Consider the following 11,004-nt stretch of genomic DNA (forward strand, 5'->3'; position numbering starts at 1 on the left):
ATTTCTTTCACTCACCTAAGCTGTGATAAGAACCAATTTGCCGACGCCTTAGCTACTTTAGCCTTGATGACCCAGATGGAGGAAGGGCAGATAATGCAGTTATTACAAATTAAAGTAAGGAGTGAGCCAGCATACTGCTTTATGATTGAAGAAGAAATAAACGGCAAATCCTGGTATGATGATATTCAGGTGTACATCAAAAATAGGAAATACCCTCCTAGGGCAAGCAAAAATGAAAGAAGAATGATCAAAAGGTTAGCGATGGGATACTTCCCTAGTGGCGAAATCTTGTACAAGAGAAGCTCTAATGGTGAGTTGTTGAGATGCGTGAATGCAAAAGAAGCAAGGAGAATTCTTTTTGAAACCCATGAAGGGAACTGCACTACTCATAGCAATATGATGGCAAAGCAAATCTTAAGGTGGGGTTACTTCTGGACCACTTTGGAAAAAAACTGCATTGAGTACTTCTGAAAATGTCACAAATGCCAAATTTATGCTGATCAGATAAATGTCCCACCTCATTAGCTATATAATCTTGTCTCACCATGGCCTTTTGCAATGTGGGGTATCGACGTAATCAGTCCAATTAATCCAAAAGCATCCAATGGACATAGGTTCATTTTGGTGGCCATTGATTACTTTACTAAATGGGTTGAAGCTACCTCATATGCTCACATCACTTAAAACATATTTCTAAAGTTCCTTAAGAATAATATTATGTACCGATATGGTCTTCCTAGTGAGATTATCACTGACAATGCCAAGAATTTAAATGTTTCGAAGATTCAGAAGTTGTGTAATCAGCACAAGATATGGCATCTCAATTCATCACCATACCGACCCCAGATGAATGGAGCTGTGGAAGCTGCCAATAAAAATCTCAAGCGAATAATCGAGAAGATGACTATCACTTATAAAGATTGGCATGATATGCTTCCCTTTGCCTTTCATGCCTATCGGAACACGGTAAGGACGTCGACTTGGGCAACTCCATATCCGCTAGTCTACGGGATGGAAGCTATTTTGCCAATAGAGGTGGAAATTCCTTCCTTAAGGATTTTAAAAGATGCAGAATTGGATGAGATAGAATGGGTTCAATCAAGGTTAGATCAGCTAAATTTTATGAATGAGAAAAGACTAACAGCAATATGCCATGGGCAGTTGTATCAAAAAAGAATGGCTAGAGCATTTGATAAGAATGTACGCCCGCGCGAATTCCAATCAGGAGATCTAGTTTTGAAGAAGATCCTCCCAAATCAAAGCGATTCCCGGGGCAAGTGGTCACCAACTTGTGAGGGGCTTTATGTAGGTAAAAAAGCATTTTCTGGCGATGCACTAATTTTGACTCACATAGATGGGGATGAATTGCCAAGGTTGGTGAATGAAGATGCTGTAAAAATGTATTATGCATAAAAAAAAAAAAAGTGGGGGTGAAAACCCGAAAGGGAGCTCCTAGCAAAATGAGAGAAAGAAGGCGAAAACCCTAGAGGGCATCTTCTACAAAATGAGTGAAGGGTGAAAACCCAGAAGGGCACTTCGAAAAAGAGAGCTAAAAAAAAAAAAAACTAGGAGTGAAAACCCAAAAGAGCTCTTCTAGTCAGAAACGGTGAAGAAATAAGGAGGGTCTTGAGATCAAGGGACAATAAGTTACACAAAACACTTTGCAGAAGGTCACTTAGAATGCTAGCGATTGAGGGACTTCAAAGTTAACTGAGGGCATTTGTGAGATTTATCCTTGTACCATCTTCTTTAAAAATTGTATCTTTATTCTTTTGATCATAAAACCATAGTATGATTATCTTCTTACGCCATGAATAAATTTGTGCATATCTCCTCTACCTTGGTTTATGCACTATTAATTTATTGAAAGCTTTCTTATAGGATGAGAATTTAAACACAGGTAACTTCATATACTTTATTTTGAGATTTGCAGGAGGGTAAATGATTATCAGGCAACTGGTGCATCTAAGAGTGAAAACTCAAAAGGGCGCTCCTAGCAAAATATGAGAAAAGAGGCGAAAACCTACAAGGGTGCTTTCGGCAAAATGAGTGAAGGGTGAAAATCTAAAAAGACCCCCTGAAAAGGTGTTAAAAAAAAAACTAGGAGTGAAAACCCGAAAGGGCATTTCTAGTCAGAAAAGATGAAGAAATAAGGAGGGAGCTAAGAGGGCGCTGGGAGAAAATCATGGGCCAAGCATTGAGACTCGTTCTGACCTTTTCCATTCATCGTTTATCTTCAGGACCTTGTTAAGTAAACTTTGCTTGGATGAACACCTTGCATCAAATTTGCTTTATGAGCATTAAAGGTACGTACATAAAACTTATCTACAACAGTTGGTTAAGTCGGCTCCAAGTTGATTTTAAATTATAGCATTTTAAATTCATGTCATCAACCTCTGGATTCAAGATCTAAGTTGACTTTAATTTTTAGCATTTTAATTTTTTGCCATCAACCTCTAGATTTAAGATCCAAGTTAATTTTAATTTCCAATTATCAACATCTGAATTCAAGATCCAAGTTGACTTTAATTTTCAGCATTTTAATTTCTTATCATCAGCCTCTAGATTCAAGATCTAAGTTGATTCTAATTTCCAGTTATTAACCTGTGGATTCAAGATCCAAGTTGATTTTAATTTTCAGCATTTTAAATATATGTCATCAACCTCTGGATTCAAGATCCAAGTTGATTTTAATTTTCAGTTATCAACCTCTGGATTCAAGATCCAAGTTGACTTTAATTTCTAGTTATCAACCTCTAGATTCAAGATCCAAGTTGACTTTAATTTTCAGCATTTTAATTTCTTATCATCAACCTCTAGATTCAATATCCAAGTTGATTTTAATTTCCAGTTATTAACCTCTGGATTCAAGATCCAAGTTAATTTTAATTTTCAGCATTTAAAATATATGTCATCAACCTCTGGATTCAAGATCTAAGTTTTGTTCATTTACTCATAACTTAGGATACCCTAAAAATTGACCGAATCCGGGTAACAAATTCTAGACTTGGTAAAAGTTTTGTTCATTTACTCATAACTCAGTGTAGAAAAGTCCAATTGACCTTAATTTTATATCAATAGAAAGCTTAGACAATTTAGAACAACTTTCATGAAGAATAGAACTCCAAATTTTTACCACAACTTAATGGAATTGTCCACCAAAGTCAAGACAAAATCTGGCAGAACTAATTCTGCCCAGAAATTCTGGGTACAGGTCAATTCGGCCAGTTATGGTAAAATGACCATAACTTGAGCTACAAAACTCCAAATTGAGTGATTTAAAAAGGCAAATTGAACTAAACATAATAAGTAACAACTTTTATTTAGAACATTTGGCCAAATTCTCACTGTAGGATTGCCTAATGGAATAGTGAACTTTAGCACCCAAAACTGAAATTTTTTATTTATTTCCTATTGGTTAGAAGTATTGATTGGCAACCAATGCCAACACTTTTATGAACCAAAATGTGGTAATTTCATATGGTTAGAACTTAGGTAACTATTATGTATGAGAAAGTCAACCTTTGAAGGGAAATGGTCAAGTAAATAGTAACCCCAATGATATAGGAAACCTAAATTAGAAAAACTATTAGGATGGTTAATATAGATAATGTGATTAATGAATTTAAATTTGAAGTTAAGTGACTATAGGATTTAAGGAAAATTTAGTTAAATTTGAGATCCATGAAATGTTCATGGATTACTTGAAATATGAATGATAATTTATATGCATAGTGTAATAAATAAATGAATATGTGAATGAGACTTTAGTTCTCATTATTAGAGAAAGGACAAGGAAAAATGTTTTGAGTACAATTACATATGAAAATAATTGTTATAAATTATGATCAATATGAATGACATAATGAATGAATAAATGAATCATATTAATGTATGAATGAGACATTAGTTCTCATTATTGTAGAAAGGACTAATACTTTGAGTACAATGGTATAGAAGGATAATTGATGTGAATTGCGATCATATGAATGATCAAATGAATGTATAAATTATAATTGGAATTTGTCATGAAATAATGAAGCCATAAAACACAATATATTAACATTTAATGGTACTATGTGCCCATGTATTGCCTAGACACATGTGTCAGATTGGATAGATTGGTAAGCCAATAGGGTATTATTTTAGCAGTACTGCATAAGGCTTTATGCCTGTATTCATGGCTTTATGCCCGCACTCATGGCTTTTATGCCCGATTATATATTATCATGGCTTTTAGGCATACTAATATGTTATTATGGCTTTTTAGCCATTCTGACTGCATACGTGGTTGACGTTCCGCATTTCACGTCCCATGGTATGACGGCCCGAGGCACCGTGGTGTCCAGTGCCAATGACCCGTTATCCAGTTTAGTCAGCCTGTCATAGGTTACTTGGGCAGTGAAATTTATTGAAATGAGTTAAGAATAATAGCAACTGAAAATATTAGCAATTAAATAAAAAAGTAAGAATATTTAAAATAAAATAGATTAGTTATTTAGTAGAAAGAATTGAAATGAATTGGAACAATATTAAAATTTAATTATTATGAAATAATCTGTGATAACCTAGAAAGTATTGAATGAAATGATAAAAAGATTTGCAAAAAGAGATATAAGTATATTACTACTGTGAATTTAGGAATAAATTACTTCTTAAGAGGAATAAATTAGAATAAAAGATAGAAATTAGACTGAAAAATAGTTGATACTAGAAGTATTATATTAAATTAGATTAAATTTCATAGTATCCAAAGTATAATCCATTTCTTTCTTTATTTGTATATTGTTTTCTTTGTTATATTATCGTACCACTAAGCAGCAGTGCTTAGAGCGATAGATTTGTTTCCTCGCGCAGGTACTGAAGATAAAGCCCGGTGGATATTAGATTGGGATTTTGGAGTTTGGATCTGAAAAAGTGTTAGAAATGTTCAAGGTTGTCACCTCCTTAGCAATGCATGTAAATAGGGCCCATGAATTGTATGTTTTTATATAAATTATGGAATTATAATTAATTTGTAGATCATGTAAATTATAAATTTATGTAATCAGTATGTAAATCATGTAAATTAATGAAACTTGAGAATTTTCATATATAAATTGTGCATGAATGGAAATGCATGGAAATGAATATGAAATTGAAATATATGGATGTGATTTGAAATATGAGATGATTATGAGAATAATTGATGAGATTTTTATTGTAAAATATTATTGAAAATTTCAAGTAGGTGAATAGCGAGATACGCCAAACAGTATTAAAATAGGAGAAACTCCGCTGGTTTTTCTTTAGAAAAATAATTAATATTAAAATATAATGAGAATAAATTATTAAAAGAATAAAGTAAGATAAGATAGGGTGCTCCGGTACCGAGTGTGACATGTCTTGCTCGGCTACACTGTAGACGGGTGAGGGGTGTCACAAATCTAACCGAAAAAAGATCAAAACCCTTACCAAAGTATAAGTCATCATCGAAAAATACAAGAACTAAGAGAGAGCGTTGATGTTGTTTAGAGAATTAGAAAACAACATAAGTATGTAAATGGCTAACCACCCCCCCCCCCCTTCCCATTTATACCTGCCTGAGCATTAAATGCTCATGAAGCCCTAAGCGACGCATCGGTTAGCGGAATCTGACCATTTCGATGACTCATTAAAAGAGAATTCCAGAAACATGGCAGGGAGATTGGATAGCTAAAGGTCGGTTACAAGGGATCAACCATAGTAAGTAGTTTTGAATTAAAGAGATCAGTCGATGAGTGTGATTTGGGAGATCAGATCGGACACCATTATAAGAGATCGAGAAAAATATTGAAATAATGAAGCAAAATAAACAATCAATTTTAAATAAATAAAATTTCATTTCATTTCCAAAAGGTCAGATAACATCATTTGAGTGATCTCCCAAGATCAACAATTACAAATTTCCCTTCACTACATTCTATCTATCTTGCTCCTACGATTCGGACCACTCCCAATTCCAAGATGCCGTTCAAAGAGATACGAGGAGATCGTGAGGGTAGCTCTCATCAACTATGATAAAGACTATGAAAAGCTCGGTGTCATTATCGATGTCATCAACTAAAATCGAGCCTCAATCAGGACCCCTGACATGGTTAGGAGCCAAATGAAATTCAAGAGGCGGTCACCAACATCAAGATTGAAATTAGCAGTCCCCTTGTCTGAGATTAGTCCACAAGTCATACCAGTAAACTGATTGGAGACCGGTACGGTAATTAGTTTGGACCCTGATCAGTAAATTAGTCCGGTTCTCTCGGTGTCATCGGATGATACTCTCATAATTCTCTTATCTCCGAAATCATCCATTTTCAGGTGATGGGCAAAGAAAATGATCGAAAAAAGATCAAAGCGGTCGTCATGGTGAGAATTCTTACCAAAAAAGTTAGAATTGGAAAAGTGGTGAATGCGGAAATTAGTCGGAGAGAGAAGAGTGTAAGTATGAAAATAACAGGCTCCCCTCCCTCATATATATAGGGCCTTGACATTTAATATCTATAGAACTCGAAGCGGCTTATCGATAATTGAGGAATTTATTGCTTTAACCAATATAGGTCGGATGCAGAGGAAAGATGGGAAAGAATAAGGGAATAGGAAAGATCGGGAAGTAAGAAAAGACTAGATGTAAAAAAGTGGATAGAGATCGGAATAACAAGCCTCAGATCAGTCAATCACGATGAGAGGTCGGGTAGACCGAGGAATGACTTATAGAGATTGGAGGGCCTATGGAGTCGAATCACTTTTCATCATAACCCTTAATTCATAAGAATCATTCCCCTACCGTCAGATTTAAGTCAGTTAAAGCATTTTGGGTATGATTTAGCCCTCACCACCCATTTCATTTGTAAGGATGCACCTTTCGCCTTCAGATTTTAAATGGTTAAAGTAGCCCAGTACATTTCAACTTAGACCATTGATCATAATTGTAAGGATGGATTTGAAACCCTCAGATCAAAAGTACATAATAGATTCAAAACTTTTTGTTCCCAGCCCTTGGATCAATTTTATAAGGTAAGACCCCTGATCGTTGGATTAAAGAATGAAAGGATAGAGATTCTGAGCCAAATCCCAACCCTCAATCTTGATTCTCTTTAGTTCTAAGACGTTGGATTGCATCCTTTTAAATCTGAGCCCTCCATCTCTTCCTGTTGGAATCCTGACCCTCTATTTTGAGTACCTGTTCTCTATAAATACTTACATGCAATACTATAGTGGGGGATAGCAATTATCGTCAAGAAACCTCTGAATTTCGATATAGTTTTATTACTCTTCATTCTGAAAGCTCTTGAAATTCCTAGAGACTTTAGAAACAAGTTTCTAAAGGATCTTTTCACTAAAGCTACAGGTCTTACAATCCATACACTTAGCAATCGTGCACCATCTTGAAAGCCTAATCGCAGTTCGTCATTAAGGCCTCGTTGTCATCTCCTTCGGCAGCTCAAAGTCACTCCGTCAACTCAGCTGCAGTAGCTCCAAGTTCGCAGAGTATTGGCATTGATTCAACCATTGTTTCAGATCTCTACAGGTAAGCGTTTAACTTGTTAATCTCTAAATATCGCTAGTTTGTGTTCATGACGTGAGTATTTTTAAGGTGCCTTGTCACACCGAGTTTTTAAAATAGGGTCGTATCAAGTTTGACTTGTGTTATAAATATTATCTTTGGCCTCCTATCATTCGCCAGTCTTATAGTTATCATTACTTTTAATTCTTTTTACTTCGTATGAAAGTGAAAGTTTGGGTCGTTAACACTCCATAAATACCGTAAGGAGTATGGATAAAAGTGATGACTTGGAAATTTTTTATTCAAATAAATAAGGAAAATAATGAGGAAAATAGATGTATTCCAGATCGATGTAAAAGATTTGGATGAGTTGTGAGGTCAAAAATCGAGATTAGCCCGGACAAGTAAATTATGAGATGAAAAAAAAAATTGAGGTAAGCCCGAATGATAAGCTATAAGATCAAAAAATCAAGACAAATTGGAATTATAAGACACGAAACCCGGAGTAGAAAAGTTCAGACAATAAGTTATAGGGGTAGAAACAAAGGAGTTCGGATAGTGTAGAGATCGAGGAATTATGCGAAAGATTAACGAAGAGTTAGGATCAATTCGCTACTTTTAAATTCATTTTTCAAAATTGGGATTTCAGAAGAGAGTACTTTCCTAGAATTCCTGTAACTTAACCTTTTATAAAGTGTCCGATACTATATCAGAAAGATTGGGAGAGAGTCTTTTCCTGAGTTCTTAACCAAAAGAGATCAGGAGAGAGTTCTTTCCTGAATTCTCTTAGCCAAAAGTTCTAAAATATTTTAAGAGATCGGGAGAGAGTCCTTTCCTGAATTTTTTTAGCCAAAAGTTCTAAAAATATTTTAAGAGATCGGGAGAGAGTCCTTTTCTAAATTTTCTTAGCCAAAATTCTAATAAAAATATTTTCAGAGATCAGAAGAGAGTCCTTTCCTGAATTCTCTTAGCTATAGTTTTAATAAAGATGTTTTGTATAAATTAGGGGAGAGCAGGAGAGATTCCTTTCCTTTCTAACCCTGATACTTTTATTACAGAATTCATCACATATTCGAAGCAATGGGTCTGCAAGAGAATCCTTCCAAAGAATGCTGAATCTTATATCGAGGCCTGGTGGAGAGTCCTCCTCAAGGCCCTCATATTTATATTATTAGGGTAGAGTTCTTCCTTCAGTATGGCTTAATAAAAAGAATCATAATTTCTTAAAGATGAAACGATATGAGTAAAGGTTTCACTGGTAATTATGCCGATGATGGGACCTTCCTCTACTAACTGAGAGTCCTCATTAATAAAGGGAATTCTCTTGGTTTTAATTAATACATCCCTTTTGAATTAGAGTCCTAATTAAAAGGAATGAAAATCCATACCCATATCGGTTCTCAAAGTATCCATTACACACACCGCACCCTCAGTTATTTGAATGCCAATGATAAGGTACATGATGTGTGAGCCGAGAGTCCTTCTCACTCATTATGAATCTTTAGGGACCAAATAACACCTCTTCAAAATTAGAGTCCTAATTCGAAGAAGGAGGAATTTAATAAAATACTTAACAAATTAAATAAACACAAAACCAATTCACTGTAGGGTCATCTCATATACTCGTGTTCTCGAGAAACCCAAAATAGTGAAATATCAAACATTTCTTTTATTAATAACAGGGACCAACATTATAATTCTAATCCCAAAACTATCGATCTTAAATTATGAAGAGCACATCGTTAAATCTGCTTACCCTCATTGAGGGATGAGGTGGGGTGCCTAACACCTTCCCCACCCGTGAACGGACCCTGAACCTAGAATCTCTGTTTTAGAAGTGGTTTTATAAACTTTTATTCTCACAAATGGTTTCCTTTAATTTCCCTTAAAATTAAAGTGGCGACTTCTCACTTTTTCCGCTTCGGTGAGAATCGTTCGGCGACCGCAAAACCCTTGTGACAAACTCTATTGAATCTATTGCATATACATTATCATACACTAATTGGAAAATAAATATCAATTAAAAATGTATTATTCAATAAAAACAAAATTAAAAAAAGGTTATTCATGTGTTTCTTTAATATATATATATACACACACACATTTAGTTTGAATCAATTTGGGTTAAACTTTTACTATTTTAATCCAAAACCCAAACCAAAAATTCAGTTTATAATTATTTTCAAATCATAACTAATATTTAAATGTATAAAGACCACTAATTCAATTTGGTTTCATTCGGATTGATCCGATTTGTCAGATTAATAGTTTTGTTGTACACGTCTACCTTCACATATAGGTTTTAGATTAACGTCCTAGCTTAGTCAACTAACCTGTATTGAAAAGCATAAAATTTGGTGCATGGTGGCCTCATAGTGCATAAATATTCATTGATGAGCTGCTATACGAACTCACTGATCACTAAATAATAATCTTTACCTTAAAGAAATCAACGATTTTAAAATATTGTTATTTCCTTTATGCAAAAAACATAAAATATTTCCTTAATAATTTAATGAATGAGTACAATAATTATTTAAACAATTTTCTAATTAACTAAGTAAAAGGTTATTTCAAAACAAAAACTAATTAAAAGGTTAATCCATGATTGTGCAATAATTAGATTAAATAAGCATAATTTATTTATTTCATAAAGTACTAAGTTACCTTAAGACATTTAGTATTCATTGAACTTCTTAAAAATAGCATATAGTTTAGTTTTTTTTTAATTATTTTAGTTAAAATTATTTTATTTATCATGTCTTCAAATGATATAAATTTTTAATTCTTAAAAATTAAAAAGTTTGGCATATAAATGATAAATTAAAATAATTGAAATCCATATTTTAAAATTTATTAAAATTAAAATAAATTAAATTTATTTATTTTTAATTTTTTTTCATTTACCTATACCCTTATTTTTTTTCTCTCTTACATTTAGCAATTCCGCTCCTTTTATTAGATAATTAGTTTAGGTTTCTTTGTATTTAAGATTTTGGATTTTGTTTTATTTTTATATTGAGATTGTTCTTAGACTTTTCCTGCAGGTATGAACCTGCAAGATAAGAGATAACACAGAGTGGGTTAGCTTAGACAACCTCTCTGATAATTAAGTTAGTATGGGTACTTTGTAGAATGTAGAATTGACTAAAGAGAACAGTTTTATACATTTTGATGTTTAAACATTTAGAAAGCTATATAATTTGCACATTTAAAGCTCTGTTGGGTTTTTTTTTTTTTTTTTCGTTAGTTATGTAAGCTCTTGCACTCTTGTTTCTGATATTATTTTTTCTTTAATTTTGCTAGAAACCATTGTACTTATTTTGTAATGTGAGTTAGTAACAATGTGGTTGCCTCAATATAATAAATGCAGTCTTAAGATAAATTTTTTTGGTCAGGTCTTTTTGTTTTCATGCATAGTTTTGACTTGGAGCTTTTCTTTAGTTTTTTTTAATTTTCTCATACAATATATTTGCTTTAATGAA

This window comes from Hevea brasiliensis, chromosome 4 (assembly GCF_030052815.1).
Source record: "Hevea brasiliensis isolate MT/VB/25A 57/8 chromosome 4, ASM3005281v1, whole genome shotgun sequence".
Taxonomy (NCBI): domain Eukaryota; kingdom Viridiplantae; phylum Streptophyta; class Magnoliopsida; order Malpighiales; family Euphorbiaceae; genus Hevea; species Hevea brasiliensis.